The sequence below is a fragment of the Anolis carolinensis genome, chromosome 3, assembly GCF_035594765.1.
Source record: "Anolis carolinensis isolate JA03-04 chromosome 3, rAnoCar3.1.pri, whole genome shotgun sequence".
NCBI classification, from domain to species: Eukaryota; Metazoa; Chordata; class Lepidosauria; order Squamata; family Dactyloidae; genus Anolis; species Anolis carolinensis.
The window spans coordinates 277,404,447-277,421,903 of record NC_085843.1 but is presented as its reverse complement, the minus strand read 5'-3'; the positions used below and the strand labels follow the sequence as shown (position 1 = coordinate 277,421,903).

General features: G+C 41.1%; 1 long non-coding RNA gene across 1 annotated transcript; it reads left to right on the top strand.

Moving 5' to 3' along the window:
• The first annotated feature begins 362 nt into the window (after positions 1–362).
• Positions 363–13,988, top strand: LOC103280172 (uncharacterized). The gene is made up of 3 exons (XR_507216.3): positions 363–454; positions 11,153–11,266; positions 13,400–13,988. It is a non-coding gene; the product is annotated as an uncharacterized LOC103280172 (long non-coding RNA).
• The last annotated feature ends 3,469 nt before the right edge of the window (positions 13,989–17,457 follow it).

The following is a 17,457-nucleotide window of genomic DNA, read 5'->3' as shown; positions in this document are numbered from 1 at the left end:
ATTCCTGAAAATGGAGTGAGGCCTGCATAGCTCAAAACAGTTACCGTAATTCGGAACTTTGTATTTCCGTGGGATTTCTCAGTCAGTTTGGAAATTTTATGTCTGGTAGAGATGGCAGCATCTCTGCTTTCAGCAGTTTTCGTCCATTTTAAAAACAAAGTTTGCTCTCACCACCTTGGATTAATATACATCAAGATCTCACATGAAAGTAAACTCTCATTCGTTACGTCATTGAGCAAAATGATCCAAGACTTGTAGGTATTTGTGTAGCAGTTGAATAGAGGTCATTTCAAAACAGCTGTATGTCATATTTTTGGATTTACTCATGAACACAATATGATTGAATGGAGCTCTGGCCAGCCTATATGAGACCTAGTGGTCAGTTCCCAAACCTTGGATCCTCTTCACTCCTTTTGAAACAAGAAGCAACTGGAAATCCTGCCCAAGGCCTGAGGTCAGTTTTAGGGATCCTCCTCTGTGTCCCATCACTCAAGGCACTAAGTTATGGGGGCACGTTGAAGAGAGACTTCTATGCTGTGGAACATCCATTCTGAAATTGTTTTATGTGCCTTTAAGTTGTTTCTAACACATGGTACCCTAGGAAGAACCTATAATGGGGCTTTCTTGGTGATATTTGTTTCAATGAGGCTTTGCCATCATAGACTGAGAGAATGTGACTTTGCCAAGGCTAAGGTTGGTTGAGGGTCACTAGAGTTGAGGGTCTGATTGAGGGTCACTAGGGTTGTAGCTATAGGTCTGATAAGTCAAGGACACCCCCCTCCACTGCAAGAGTTCAGTTTCCCACTGATTTTTCTTTCAGTCCTGAAATTTCTTGCATTGCAGGGAGACACTGAATGTTGCACATACCAAGAATTCTTCTATTTGATGTGTCTCCTTTCCCTTAATCACATTGCCTGCCTCTTTTCTTGGGGTGCTGTATTTCTAAATGTTCAACTACAGCTTTTTAAGTGACGATAATATTATAAACTAAGGACTGGAGAAACATTTCAGAATTCTTATGGAGAGGGTCAACATCCTCATTTTATACTACAAGTCCTTTATCTATGCTCTTCAGTTGGTGGCTTGCCACAGGCAGGAAAAAGTATTGGGTGGATAACCCAACTATGGTCTTGAAACCTTTGCCAGTAAATGACCAAAGAGAAAGGTTTCACCTATTGAATATATAGTTAGCAACCAGTTTTAAAAAGTCTCCAGTAAAAGAGAGAGGCAGCATTCAGTGCAGGTGAAAAGTGCAAGATACTTTACATATTTTAATTATCCCATGAAAGCCCAAAATAAAACAGATTTTCCCATCCCCGAATGGATAGAAAAGGTGCCAAAAGATTCTCCATCCCCCACCCCAACCAGGCTCTTCTTGTGTCAGCTGCCTCTACCTTGGATGTTTGTTTACATCCGAGGAGCCGACACCTCCCTGCTTCAGAAAGATTTAAAAGTCAAATGAGTCTTATCCTGCATGCTGCAACTGGGAGATTTGACTTGGAAACGGGTTCCTTTGGCATAACAAGTCTGAAGAGGAAGACAGGAGAGAAAAACAGAGAGATGAAATGAACAAGGTTGGGAGGGGGAGAACTCACTTGGCATCGAAGCGACACAGAGGTTGTGGTGGAGGTTTCCACTGCAAAATATAAAAAAAAGAACTGGAGCTGCATCAAAAAAATGTGCAGGCAAAGGAGCCCCAGTTGGAGCAAGTCTTTGTCTGCAGTGCTGCCTTGGCTTGGAGAGGTGCCATGCTGGAAACAATTTGGCATGGATTCCCAAACAATCTCAGTCCCTTCTGCCTTTTGGGAAGGAGATCCCCTTTTAAGCTGTTTTCGGGGAAACCATATTACTAGAACAGCTAACTTTGATCCTCTAGATGTTTTGGACTTCAGGTCCCAGAATCCCCGACTTTCAATCAAGCTGGTTAGGACTTCTGGGAATTGTTACATTACCCGGAGAACCAAAGTTTGGGAACTACTATCTAAAGCAGTGATGTCAAACTTGTAGCTCTCCAGGTGCTTTGGACTTCAGCTCCCAGAGTTCCTGGCCATTGGACAAGCTGGCTAGAGCTTCTGGGAGTTGAAGGCCCAAACATCTGGAGGTCCACAAGTTTAACATGTCTGGTCTGAAGGATGCTCTGGGTGGGCTATGAAAAACTGTGGTCCAGAAGGAAAGTCACAATGATGATGTTGATTGGACTGTCATAACAACAACAACAACTTCTTACCCAGTTATTCTGACGGACTAAGGTGGAGAAAGACTTGCTGATACTGTACATAATAGGAAGCCTTCCCCACCACCTGTATTTATTTATTTATTTATTTATTTTTCAAACTTATATGCTGCCACTCCCCTAGGGCTCAGGGCGGCTTACAAGAACCGGCTAAAATCAACAATTTAAAAACATTGCATCGCAGCCATAGGAAAACCTACTTGGTAAATGTATATGAATGAAAGAATTGGAATACAGACAGCAGAGCAGTATTTACCTCATGAGTAGCAAGAATGATGGCCATTAACACATCACCAAAAATGAGTACCCTTGTTTGCATTCAAATTACATTCACATGTACAGATGGAGGTGGGGGTGTTGATTGATTATTTGTTAGAAAAAAACAGCAATAAATGAATTTTAACTAGTTAGAATATAATGGAAAATGAATACATGGCACATAATCTGTCCTATTGATTTTTTTTCTAGGTGAGCAGTGGTTCCATGTCCTCCCTTTTTAAAGAAACAATGTAGAAGTTGTTAGGAGGCACATGCACAGATTCATAATAATGGCATACTTTCATGCATAGAAGCCAGTTTTAGAGGCTTCCGTAATCAAGTCTAGCATCTCTACTTCAGGAGTATTTCTCAGTGGATTTTCTATAACAAGGAACCAGAGGTTGAGAATGTTATTTTTTGGGACGTTAAGTTCAAGAATCCCCCAATCAAAATTGTAATGCAAAAGCAGTAAACCTTCCCATGTTCTGCTTAGAACTTGATTCCAAGCAGTGTAATTCTCAAAACACACACACACACACAAAACAAAGCTGTCTCTTCATGCCCTCCAACTGTATTGATTTGGCAGGGATAGTCCTGATTCATTCCTGATTAATGTCCCATTTGTTCAATTACTTTTAAAATGCTAGTTTTCCTCTTCTCTCCACTTTGCCCTCTGCCTATTTATTTATTTATTTATTTACAGTATTTATATTCCGCCCTTCTCACCCCGAAGGGGACTCAGGGCGGATCACATTATTACACACATAGGGCAAACATTCAATGCCCATAAACACATCAAACAGAGACTGAGAGACACACACAGAGGCAAGTTAACGTTCTTCTGAGGGGATGTTCGATTCTGGCCACAGGGGGGAGCAGCTGCTTCATCATCCACACTGACAGCACTTCCTCATTCCAGGTCGTAAATTAGTTAATCTTGCCTCCCACTTTATAACTGGTACCTTATCTCCTACTTGATAGATGCAACTATCTTTCGGGTTGCTAGGTCAGCAACGAGCAGGGGCTATTTTTTATTTTTAATTGACGGGTGCTCACCCCGCCACGGGCTGGCCTCGAACTCATGACCTCATGGTCAGAGTGATTTAAGGCAGCTGCTCAACAGCTGCGCCACAGCCCGGCCCCTTCAGTTGTTGCAAACTGAGTTCAAAGTGCCAAAGTAATTTGTTCTCAGTTGACTCTGGAGAAAGGTCAGGAAAAAGGGGACAGAATATTGTCTTTCCCAGTAGACCAGTGATTTTCAACCTGAGGGTCCACAGATGTTTTGGCCTTCAACTCCCAGAAACCCTAACAGCTGGTTAACTGGCTGGTATTTCTGGGAGTTGTAGGCCAACACACCTTGAAAACCACTGCAGTTGACATTGGTAAAAGCAAACCACTGCAGCATTGCCTAGTTGGTGTGTTCTTCCTCATGAATATTGTTTTCCATCTTGCCCACATTCCGATATTGCTTATCTACACATGTCCTGAACATTCTTGGGGGGTGGTGAAGGGAAGAATTGTAGCCAATGTGCACAAAGAGCTTTGCAAATTCAGGGAAATAAACTGCCAGCATACCATATCGGATAGTTTAAAAGAGGCATTGACCTAGAGCAGAGGCAGGTGGCAAAGAGTTATAGAAAAAGGGGTCCCCGGGGGAGTGAGAGAGGGCAAGAGGTGGCAGGAAGGGACCTGGTTTTGCAGGGAGAGGGCAGGGGAAGGAAGGAGGGAAAGAAGTTGACCAAGAGAGTCTCCTGCTTCACTTGACAGCTTTTTCCAAGGGAATGAAATGGTTCCTTTCAGCCACATGCAAAGCTGGAGCACTCCCGAGGCCAGATTGGGTTTCAGCAGGACCAGATGTGAACTCCTGGGCTTGGAGGTGGGACCCTGCCTTATCCCACGGCCACAGAGAGAGGCTCGGGTGACAGCCAGGCTCTTTTGCTGCAAGTCACTGTTTGGATCCTGTAAACGTTTCCCCAAGCAGGAGGCAGGAACAGTGAGACAGAAGTGAGGAATGCTCATAAAAATGTCACATTGCCCAGTTCTTCTCAAACTGATATTCCCAGTGGCTGAGAGAACCTGGGACCAAGGAAGCCAGAACACATTAGCCTCTGCTCTGACTCCTAATGTTTGGCACCATGGTTCCCAGTATCTGAGACTTGTAGAACCTGCATGTTGTCCAAAAACAAAGTCATTGTCTGAAAAGTAACTTTGTGCTGCATCTGAGAATGGAGGAAGATTTTAGAGTGTAAGGGAAGGGAATGCAGGTAGCTGTGCTACTTCTCGGCTTCTCTTGCTTTTGACATTAAAAGATGAAACAAGAACTAAGGTGAACTAAGGCAGTTGGACACCATTTCAGCTGCCATGGAATAATGTGAGCTGTCATTTTAGCCTTCTCTGTCAAAGAGTCCTGGTGGCTCACCAAACTACAACTCCTTGGATTCCATAGCATTGAGCCATGACAATTAGAGTGCCGTTGAACTGTACTCATTCCACAGAAGAGATGCACTCCTAGTCTTTCCTATAGGCAAAGGCCAGACCAAAATATTTTGCCATCAGAAGAAGACCTTTTTTATCATGTCAGAAGCAACTTGAGAACATACTGCAAGCCGCTTTTGGTGTGAGAGAGTTGGACATCTACAGAGACATTGCCCAGGGAATGCCCAAATGTGTTGCTGGGATGCTTCTCTCAAGTCCCAGCAAGCTAGAGATGACAGACAGGAGCTCACTCCGTCTCGTGGATTTGAACTGGCAACCTTCAGGTCGGCGGTTCAGCCAGTACAAGGGTTTAATCCATTGTGCTACTGCGGCTCCGCAGAAGAAGACCTGAAAATAGCAGACACAACCCTGTGCAAGTTAAAACGTGCATATATGTATTTAGAGTAAGTTAAATTACTAAAGCATCTGTAAAAGAAAATGCCGCCTTGGCAATAAAATATATTCATAATGAATTAAAGAGTTAAGAATATGCTGCAGTTTTATAACATCCAAAATCTACTGTCTGTGTTCCGTCCCCCAGGACGATGGTTTGCCTTACCTATTGGTCGTTTGTTTGTTTTCCCTCCTTTACATTTTGTTTGAGCCTCTGGCTGCAAAAGCCTAGGAAAAGTGGCTTGGAATCTGCAAGAGCTGGCTGCAGTTTTCTTTGCAGTGATTGGTCAAAGAGTGCAACATCTTAGGACCGCCCTTTTTACCAGGGTCTAGTCTCCATTTTAGAGTTTCATTCTGGCTATAGTCTTCCAACGTGCTGGAGCTGTGCAAAGCTAACTGGGACAAATCATCCTCAAAACCAGGCCAATCTAAGCCTATCCAAATTAGATAAGTATTGAATTATATTGATCTGGAATAGGAAATCTAGTTAGAGGAGCAGGGTTATTCTGTCGCTTCTAGAATTAATCTTTGCTGTAAAGATAGGGAAGGAAAGAGTTTCTCCTTCTAATATAGGCAGCGTGATTAGGGTATAGTGGTTTTATAATCACCTTTGCTTTCTGGAACCAGGGATAATTCTGTACCTAAAACCTATAGAAATTTGTTTCATTTTCTGCAACTTTAAGATCTGTGCCAGGTTTACAACCTTGTATGAATAAACATCCTTTTTTGAAGTTATCCAGACTCAGTCGTTCAATATCTATAGGACAGCTTATAGGGATTTGCAGTTCGCCCGGATAAAGGACAGCACGTTTCAGTTTTATAGTTTTTTATTGTCCGGCGGACGGCACAGTCTGACATGACCAATCCATTCATTTTAATGGTAATGCCAACCTATATATATATATATAGCAACATTTGACTGAGACATGTATATTGGAGCAACATCAGAATCTGATCAAGGTGGTAAAAGTTATTAATCAGGAAGAAGAGACAAGCCCAGAGAGAGCGAAGCAGTTGCCCTAAGACTCCTGGGAAGATCACGATGTTACCTTCTCCTCTCCTATCCCAGCTGAGTTAATGGAGTACAAACTACTTTTGCACTTTGAATTCAGCATTCAGAAATTGAGGTAAGCTGAGGACAAAAGGGGAAATTCAGGAAGGGGAGAGAGAAGCTGGAAATTATTGAAAGTAGCTGATAAAGTGGGATAATAAAGGGTTCCCTATCAACTGAATGAACAGTATCACTCTATTCTGGTTTGGTCAGATCTCACCCAGTTCTGAGCACCAGAACTCAAGAAAGAAGATGGAAAGTGGGGTTATTGTATGTTTTCCGGGCTGTATGGCCATGTACTAGAAGTAGTCTCTCCTGACGTTTCACCCACATCTATGGCAGGCACCCTCAGAGGTTGTGAGGTATGGAGAAACTAAGCAAGGAAGGTTTATATATATATGTATGGAAAGTCCAGGGTGGGGGAAGAACTCTTGTCAGTTGGAGGCCAGCGTTAATGTTGCAGTTAATCACCTTAATTTGCATTGAATGGCTTCATCTACTGGCTACTTTCTGCCTGGGGGCATCCTTTGTTAGCTGCCCCTCGTTCCCATGTCTCAGAGTGTTGCTTCTTATTTACTGTTCTGATTTTTGAGTTTTTTAATACTGGTAGCCAGATTTTGTTCATTTTCACGGTTTCCTCCTTTCTGTTGAAGTTGTCCACATGCTTGTGAATTTCAATTCCTTCTCTGTGTAGTCTAACATGATAGTTGTTGAACATGATAGTTGTTGAAGTAGTCAAGCATTTCTGTGTTCTCAAATAATATACTGTGTCCAGGTTGGTTCATCAGGTGCACTGCTATGGCTAATTTCTCTGGTTGAGTGAGTCTGCAGTGCCTTTCATGTTCTTTGACTCGTGTTTGGGCGCTGCGTTTGGAATGTGTCCAGAGAAGGGCAACCAAAATAGTCAGAGGCCTGGGAGCTAAATTTATTACAAGCATCTTAGAGTGGATCTACACTGCCATATAATCCAGTTCAAAACTGATAATCTGGATTTTATATGGCAGTGTAGAAGGGGCCTAGGACATGGAGTATTGGATTCAAACTAAAGGCAGACAGATTCCATCTAAACCTTAGGAAGAACTTCCTGATACTGCCTGGGAGTTTGGGAGAGTCTCTTTCCCTGGATGGCCATCTGTCTGGAATGCTTGGAATGGGGTTGGACTGGATGGCCCTGGACATCTCTTCCAGCTCTATGATTCTATGAACAAAACTTTTCTGGTCGGTAAGGTCAATTGGAAGATATGTGCTCAACTTTCAATCCTGCTCATGGAGGTCGGCAGTCAATTGATGAGGGTCAGGAGTGACACTGTAACCCGAGGATGGACTAACTTTGTATTTCCTAAAGTGGTTATTTGTTCCAGTAGAAGGCTTCTTTTTCTTTCTTTTCTGATCCAAAAGAAACTCTACATTTGTGCAGTCAGGCTAGAACTGTGTGTGAGTGAACGTGCGATGTGTGTGCGTTTTGTAAACCAAAGCCTACCTTCTAATTGAACAGCTCCAGCCCAGAGATTTCATCTAATTGCAAATTGGGCCTTTTGTCCTCTTCTCTGTTACTTTCACATCAAAGCATGCTGCGATAAGTAAGCTTGCTAGGATGCAATCTAGAGATTTTTCTTGCACCTTTAAATTCATAGTGGCTTAAAAGAGACAAAGCAGTGCGGGCTTCTACTACCTCCAGGGTTTTGATTTGCACACTCACATACATGCACACACATAGTGTATCTGCTACACTGAATGGATCAGGCCAGATGGGAATGGAAGGCAGGAGGAACCACCAGTTTATTGCCTCCCAGGATTATTGGTGTTGCCTTAAAGTAGTTCCTTACTTATTGTCAACCCAAGGCCAACATAACATGGGGTTTTCTTGGAAAAGAAAGTCTGCCATTGTCTTCCTTGAAGACCTCTTGGATGTAACTTGTCTAAGTTACATCCTGTTCTGATTTTGCGTTGTAATGTATATTATCATTTATTGTTTTGTTCAATGTGTTATGATTTGTTGTTGTTTTATATTCTGTTATATTGTATTGTTCTGGGCATGGCCCCATGTAAGCTGCCCTGAGTCCCCGTTGGGGAGATGGTGGCGGGATTTAAATAAAGTTTATTATTATTATTATTATTATTATTGAAAGTCAGTTAGTGGGTTTTTCCATAGTTAAACTGGGATTCAAAAGCTCTTGTCCTGGAATGCCAATCTAACACATAAACCACTACACCATGATGGTTCACATGGCTCAAGATACAACAAATGTAAAAAACAAAAAAACAAAACCCAGGATGAATCTCCTGAATGCAGTTTGAGAAACTATTTGGACTAAAACCTCCAGAATCACCTGGTCATCCTGCACCTGAGCTTCCTTTCCTTTCCTTGCTTCTGGGGAAATGGGACACTTTAAAATAGGTGAATTAGACATATTTTCTTTTTCTCTGCAGTTTCCCTGGTTGAGGATTCTAAATTCTGTAATCCAGAATTTTTAGGAATTTTGCAAATCTCTATCAGATCCAGTATAGAGATGCAATTCTTCACCAAGAGTACCACTATACTGTAGAATTATTGCAATTTGACACCACTGTTTCAGTAATTATTCACAGCTATGGAATCATGGGAGTTGTAGTTTTATGTCTTTAGCCTTCTCTGCTGTTTTCTGTGAAGAAAATTGCTTTTTTTCCTGCAAAAGAACCAAGTGTGGATTTTGTGTTGAATAAGTCCTGAACTCTGAAAATTCTCAGCAATGCAGGATTCTTTGAGTCTCAACACGGGTCTCAACACTTGAGAAAGATGCTTTCCAGCTATTTTAAAAATATTTTTGAACATTTTCCCCATTCCTAAAGTCCAACAGAGCCATCAAATAAAGCTCAGGGATCAGCAGACGTTAAGGCAGAAGTCAAGTAATGTCTTAAACCATTTGCTGTTGGTCAAAATATATTGAACTATACCTCATACCATCTGCAAACAGGACCAACAGTTTTGACGAGAGTCAAAATGCCTTGGACTACAGCTCATCTGCAGCCTGCATGAACAATGGGCAGTTTGGGACTACCGGTAATCTTCATTGCAATGGGTTGTTGCATAAGCTTCCTCGGATGCCAACTAAAATGAAAGTGGGAGATAGAAATCTTCTAAATAATTTATCTCTGCCTCTGTGCATCTTCTTTCTGCTAAAAAACAAAGCCTCCGTCTGTTTCAAGAGATATAGAATTGTAGTGATCAAACCACTGAACATATCAACAGAACTAAAACAAGGAATGGAGAAGGCATATTTTAAACACTGAAAATAGAAAAAAGAAAAGTGGGGAGGAAGAATTCTAATGCAATTCCAAGCAGTGCCCAATTCCTTTAGTAAAGGAACTGTTTTCAACATTAAAAAGAACAAAAATGAAAAAGACAGGCCGTTAACCTTCAGCGGAAATTTATAGAAATGTATAGCATAGAAATGTATGTGGTGTCAAAGGCATTGCATTATTTCAAATCCCCACAAATGCAAAAAAATTTCAGCCTATAAATATGTTTTGAATTACAGTAAAGTCTCGCTTATCCAACATAAACAGGCCGCAGAACGTTGGATAAGTGAAAATGATGGATAATGAGGGATTAAGGAAACGCCTATTAAACGTCAAATTACATTATGATTTTACAAATTAAGCACCAAAACATCATGTTTTATAACAAATCGACAGAAAAAGCAGTTCAATACGCCGTAATGTTATGTAGCAATTAATGTATTTACAAATTTAGCACCAAAACATCACAATGTATTGAAAACGGTGACTATAAAAACATTGCCTACTAAAAAAAATTGACTACAAATAAAGATAGAATTGCATAAAATGAACTTACAGTAACAATATTATCAGAAGTTAAATCCATAAAAAGTTCAGTCCTTGATACCTAGAGAAACAGCTGTGGATCCGGGTGGGAGGCAGATTGTGTTGGATAATCCAGAACGCTGGATAAGAGAAAGTTGGATAAGCGATACTCTGATGTAGTATATTTTGAAAAGTGTAAGCAACATCTAGCTATATCTATCTATTAATAGGACATATCCATTAAGGTTCCCTTCCCAGCTTTCAGGGACTGACCATCAATCTCAGAGCCTGGACTGTCTCATCCAGTCCAGGATGAAGGGGAGGAATCTCAGGATGAGAGTGTAACCTTGAAAAATGTTTGTTGTAACCTGCCTTCAAGGTGACTTCAATTTATGTGAATCTTAATAAGGAACCTCCAAACTACTCTGTCCTCAACAGCCCTGCTCAAATCTTGCAGACTCAAGGTCGTTGCTTTGTCTTCTGCATCCACCATCTGGAATGTGGTCTTACTGCCTTCTAACTTTCAAAGCATTATTATCTTTTCTAAATAGCCCCCAGATGACGTAGTGGACTAAGTGACTTGAAGGTTGGGTTGCTGACCTGAAAGCTGCCAGGTTCGAATCCCACCCGGGGAGAGCACGGATGAGCTCCCTCTATCAGCTCCAGCTTCATGCGGGGGCATGAGAGAAGCCTCCCACAAGGATGGTAAATACATCAAAACATCCAGGCAATGTCCCCTGGGCAACGTCCTTGCAGACGGCCAATTCTCTTACCCCAGAAGCGACTCAAGTTGCTCCTGACACAAAAAAATCTTTTCTAGATAGGTCTTTTTATGATCTGGCTAAAGTATAGCAGCCTCAGCTTAGTCACCTTCACTTTGAGAAAGAGTTTGGGCTTAATTTGTTCTAATATCAATTTATGTTTGTTTGTTTTTTTAGTAATCCAACGTGTCTACAGAACTCTCTTCTAGCATCATATCTCAGATGAATCAATCTTCTTATCAATTTCCCCGCCCAGCTTTCACATCAGACATGGAAAGATGGAATACAATGGTATGAACCATCCTAGTTTTATTTTTTCAGTTATATCTCTTTGCATTTCAGGCTCTTGCCTTGTTCCTTCATAGCTGCCCTTCCAAGTCTTAGGTCCCCTCTACACTGCCATATAAAATCCAGATTATTGGCTTTGAATTGGATCATGTGGCATTGTAGACTAATATAACCCAGTTCAAAGCCAATAATCTGGATTCTATATGGCAGTGTAGATGGGGCCCTTGTTTTCCTCTGATTGCATAAACAGTCTCCACTCTGATGGATGGTTGCACCAAGGTATGGAGAAACTTCATCTATTTTGATGTCTTCACCATCTTCTTTAAAGTTATGTAAATCATCTATTTCTCTCATCACTTAGACCTTGTGTTTATTAATTGGAATAGTGTACTCTGTATATCTATGGCGGATGCTTAATTTATCATGTTTAATGTAACATCACCAGGACTTATCTCTTGTTACATCTGAAGGAGTCATCTGCAGGGCACAAGTTTCATCTCAAGGTCTAGGGTAGCCCTGACATGGCAGACTTACTTCTCTCATTTCCATGGAGTCAGGTTCAAATTATGTGCTTCCATAGATCTAAGTTATAAAAGTGTCAACCAACACTTTAAATAAAAGTAGGATGTAAAGCTATCTAGTGAAAAAAGCAAAGAAATGCACCCCTATATCACCAATTCCCAAACTTTAGTCCTTTGGGTGTTTTGGACATCAATTTCCAGAAGCCTCCACGGCCTTGATCAATTATCAGAGTTTTTGGGAGTTCAAGTTCAAAACACCTGGAAGATCAGGATTTGGGCAACACTACTTTATATCTTGTTCCCGTGAAAAAGTTATTATTATTTTTTTTACTACCGGAGGCTTCCAAGATTACCTTCAAGGACAATTTCACCTTGGTGTGCTACATTGATTTAAAGACAGGGTTATGGCTGCGTGCTGGACAAATAGTGATGTGCAGGTCGGAGATAATTGTTTACTGATGGTAAAGGGTCTGGGCCCTAGGCACTGTCACTGCCTTGGCTTCTGGGAATAAAACAGTGTCAAAGAGTATCATCTGGCAGTTGACCTATTCCATCAAGAGCATTATAGCATCTCCAAGAAACACTGTAGATAAATAGCAAGAGCATAAAAAGTTCTAGCGCTCAGAGCCAATGACCTGTAGACCTCTTCAATTATATCACTATCTTGTCTACACTCAGGGCCCGGAAAAATTACTTTTGAGAGCATGGTCACAAGAGTGGCCGTTCAGTTTCCTAACAGGTTGCAGGGCCTGATTGCTTTGTCAAGTGCAAATCGTCATCATCAATCATTTTTCAAAACCAGGGGACCTTTCACATTACAGTTGGCCCACCCTATTTGTGAGTCTGACTTTTGCAAATTTGATTATTTGTGGATTTGATTAAAATGTTCTCTCTTGTGCAGCTTTATGGCCAACTTCTGGTGGAAGCTGAACATAGAACTTAGAGATTTCTAGAGAAAATACCTTTAAGGGTCTAGGAACATCACTAGGTCTTCCATTTTCCAGCAGAAGTTGACTATAGAGTTGTGCAGGCGGATTTAAAGCTTCAAAGACATGTATATATTAAAAAACATTTTTCAATCTGCAGTTTGCCCACTTTCACGGGAATTTGCACTCCTACCTCAAGTGAATGTGGAATGTTGATTATAATTCCATTTTAAATACCATGGCTGCATCCTATGGGATCCTAGGACTTGTAGTTGGAAATTATTTTTTTACGATTAGTATGTTTTTTTTATTTTCAATTTACATATTCATAAAAAACAGTGAAACAAATCTATATGCATGTATATATGCATGAACCAATACAAATTTTGAATTCCTCTGAAACTACAAGTTCCAGGATTTTAGGGGATGTTGCCATGGTAAATAAAATGCAAAGACAGTGTTATAATTGTATAGCTTAAAAGTGCTGCAGGAGTAATTTTCCAGTTGCTTCCAGTTTTTGGTTAATATTTTTTCCAATATTTTTAGCCCCCACAAATAAAGAAAAGCAACAATACTTATGCAAACATACATAAACAGAAACAGAAACAATAATTACATAACAAACTACACAATATACATCTTTACTCTAATTATACGTAACTCAAATTTTGGTTAATATTGATTTTTAGGTGTTTTCTGCTGGCTGTTCAGTCCCAGATAATGATCCATGGGGAAACTGTCCTCCTTTGGCCACATTCCAGTTTATCAGCAATTTTTTAAACTAGCGATGCCCATAGCTGGATTCAGGCCAGTGATGTGGATTATAACTCACAGGTGAGATCTGACCAGAACAGACTGGTTCTATTACTTCCCTTGATCTGGACACTGTAACTCTGCAGATGCAACTTAGAATTGCACTAACTATTTACAATTTATCTATTTATTTGGCTGTCATCAAGACTCTTCCTCTCTTTGCTGTAACTTAATCAATGCACTGATGCATCTTGGCAATGTGTAAGTTTTTAAAAAGAAAATTCCATGTAAGCTGCTGCAGCAGCCTGAAGATAAAATGAAAATTATTATAATAAAAAAGAACCAAGCAGGGAGAAATGATGGATTGCTGGTAGATAAGTCCTCCTCTGGATACAAGATTAAGTCATTAGGAGACACTAAATCTAGAAAGGGATTTTGATGGAAAAGACATTTTTCAGCACTTCTAATATAAAGGCAAAGTACAGTTGGAAGTTGTATAAGATGCATTATGAGATACAGGGAATTCTCTCCTCTGCAGTATTTTAGGGGACTGCACTAAAGAATTTTAAGCGCCTCTCCAAAATACAAATCCCATGATTTGTAGTCTGTCATGGTAGTTAAAGCGGTCTCAAAAGTGCTACAACTTTGCAGTGTGTGTGCAGCCTATGTGTATTAAACAATAGTAAAGGTAAAGGTTTTCCTCTGACATTAAGTCTAGTTGTGTCCGACTCTTGAGGTTGGTGCTCATCTTCATTTCCAAGCCAAAGAGCCAGCATTGTCAGTAGACACCTCCAAGGTCATGTGGCTGACATGACTGCATGGAGTGCTGTTACCTTCCCGCCAGAGCGATACCTATTGCTCTACTCACATTTGATGTTTTTGAACTAAGTTGGCAGAAGCTGGGGCTAACAGCAGGAGCTCCCTCCACTTCCCAGATTCAAACCACCAACCTTTCAATCAGCAAGTTCAGCAGCTCAGCGGTTTAATCTGCTGCGCCACCGGGGGCTCCGTATTATACAATATTAATGCACAAACCTAACAGAATAGATTAATGAGTGGACATATATCACAAGGACATAGATTGCAAACAGAGCAATATGGCCTTTTGGCATTGTGCTCAAAGATGCCGATCACTTGAGAATGATAACTTTTGGAGGTAAGAATCCAGTAGTTATCCTGTCGACAGCTGTTCTTCTTTCTTGACCTGTCTTGTGCCTTTAAGAGTGCCTGGATGCAAGGTGAGATGGCAGGCAACAAAGGATCCAAAGGGAGGGAGGGATGATGTTATAACACTCTTGCAATGCTCGGTGTAAAAGTGTGGGGTGTATTTTTTAAAAATTCCCCTTGTTTTATTGCAAGGACCAGTTAGTGTGGGGCTCACGCTCCAAGGAAAAAGTTCCTGGTGTTTACGAAGCATTGAGTCTGTGAAGGAGAACGAGAAATGCAAGCTGGCGTCCCAGGACTCTTGCTAGGGAAATGCCGGAGAGAGCGAGAGCTGGATTTCGGGCATGAAGGGATAGAATGAGCAACCAGGGGATAGATTAATCGAGAGGTCTAACTTGCAGAAAAGAAAGCCTTTCCTGGCTACTTTTGTCACTATGACAGGGAAGGGTGTTTGAAGCAGTTTTGTGGGGCTCATTTTCATTGAGGCAAAACTATATAGTATAGTTAAAGGCAGCTTGTGGTCCGAGCAGAGCAGCTGAGGGACGCATGTGCCTTACATGGACTGCAGGCCACTAACAATTGGCAACTGGTAACTTCCATGTGAATCTTCCCCAAGTTTCAGTCCAAAATTTAAAGCTATACAGTTCAGCACCTTGTATAGCTTCGTGGAGTTTTAGTGTACAGTTTTGCCAACTCATTGATGTAGCAGCCATAATCTTCCACTAGCTACCAGTAATTGCAATGAAAAGCTCAAATGGGTTTCTGAGAATGGCAACATGCAGTGCTGGATTTAGGACAAACAAAGTCCTGTGCTAGTTAGGTTATGAGGCCCCTTACTTGGGCCCTGAAGGAGGTAGGCCTGGTAGCCCTATACTGCCTGCTTTGTGGCACACTCCCACAGAATTTTAAATAGAGGCAGGATGGCCATCTGTCTGGGGCACTTTGATTGTGCTTTTCCTTCATGGCAGAGGTTTGGACTAAATGGTCCATGTGGTCTCTTCTAACTCTGTTATTCCACGATTCTATGACTATCATATTCATCATTATGTCAAGAGCCATGGTGGTGCAATGGGTTAAACCCTTGTGCCGGCTGAACTGCTGACCTTTTTTTGTGTGTGTGTCAGGAGCAACCGGAGTTGCTTCTGGAGTGAGAGAATTGGCCGTCTGCAAGGACTTTGCCCAGGGGACGCCCGGATGTTTTGATGTTTTACCATCCTTGTGGGAGGCTTCTCTCATGTCCCCGCATGGAGCTGGAGCTGATAGAGGGAGCTCATCTACACTCTCCCCAGGTTGGATTCGAACCTGGCAGCCTTCAGGTCAGCAACCCAACCTTCAAGTCACAAGGCTTTTATCCCCTAGGCCACCGGAGGCTCCAACTGCTGACCTGAAGGTTGGGTTGCTGACCTGAAGGTTGCCGGTTCGAATCCAGGAGATGGAGTGAGCTCCCGTCTGTCAGTTCTAGCTTGTGGGAACATGAGAGAAGCCTCTCAGCTAACACATCCGGGCGTCCACTGGGCAACATCTCTGTAGACAGCCAATTCATTCACAACAGAAGCGACATGCGGTATGTTCTCAAGTCACTTCTGACATGATTTAAAAAATCATTATGTCTAGAATCATAGCCTTCAAATTTAGAATTGCACCACATAAGCAAAATCTATTGTAAACAAAACAATTGTCAGGAAGATGGGCCCGCTTGGCCAACAGGACTCTGCACTTAAGCACACCTAAGGACAATGGTAAATCTCGCACTGGCAACATGTGGACTGAAGAACAGAAGTAGGGTGACTCAAAGAAAGGGAAAAGTCTCTTAATACTTGTTGCAACAGCTGTACTAGCTGCCAACTTATTTCTGGGCATAAAGTGCTGGTTCTTACCTATAAAACCCTAAACAGCTCCAGTCCTATATGGCAGATTGTATGTCATTCATGTACAAACTTTGTATTCATGTACAAAGTAAGACAACAGGGCATCTGTGGCTTGCAGCTCAACCTAAAACATTTTAATAAAAGCTTGTTGATAGATGGATAAAGTGTATTGAAAAACAGGGAGCTTATGTCAAAAAAGATATATTATTTGTCTTTTCCGAAAGTTGATTAAAATGAATTCTACAGACAGAGTGTGGATAATTTTGACTCACCCTTGTAATTGTATTTTAATTGAATTGTTTTTAATTTTTGCTTCTCTTTCTGTTTCTACCTTTTACATATTTTAAATGGTTAGCTACTTTGAATCCCAGCTTGTGAAAAAGCAGAGTATTAACAACAGCAACAACAATCCATTTCAAAGGTGTTAGAGGGGGGGAAATGGTCTGGAAGGTGGAATTGGTAAGCAGGAGATTGGCAAACATGGGAGCACCTCTTGCTTACTACAAAGACAAGTATCCACTATTACAGTAATACAGAAATTGTTTTAGATGTCATTAAACCTAAATGCGAGTATGAAACTGAGTAACTAATTTCACTCTTAAATGGCAAGCACAATGGTCAGCTTCATACTCGCATTGGAATCAAACTGCTTGCAGAGTATACATGTTAAAACATAGATCTTTCTGTGAGTATGACTTACATTATCTTTGTTATGTATCATGTATATCTCATGTAACTACTATATGTATTGTAAATAACTTGTAGCCACTATATATGTTCCCTATAGGATCCACATTTAAAAACTAAAAAACAACAACTGAAAAAAAGACTACAATCCACCTGATGAAGACTCTTTCGTGTTGAAACCAGTTGTGGTTTTGGAGTCTACTCTCCATAATAAAGAAACAAGAACAATTATTATATATAAGAAGAGGACTCAATTTGTGTATTTAGAACAATGA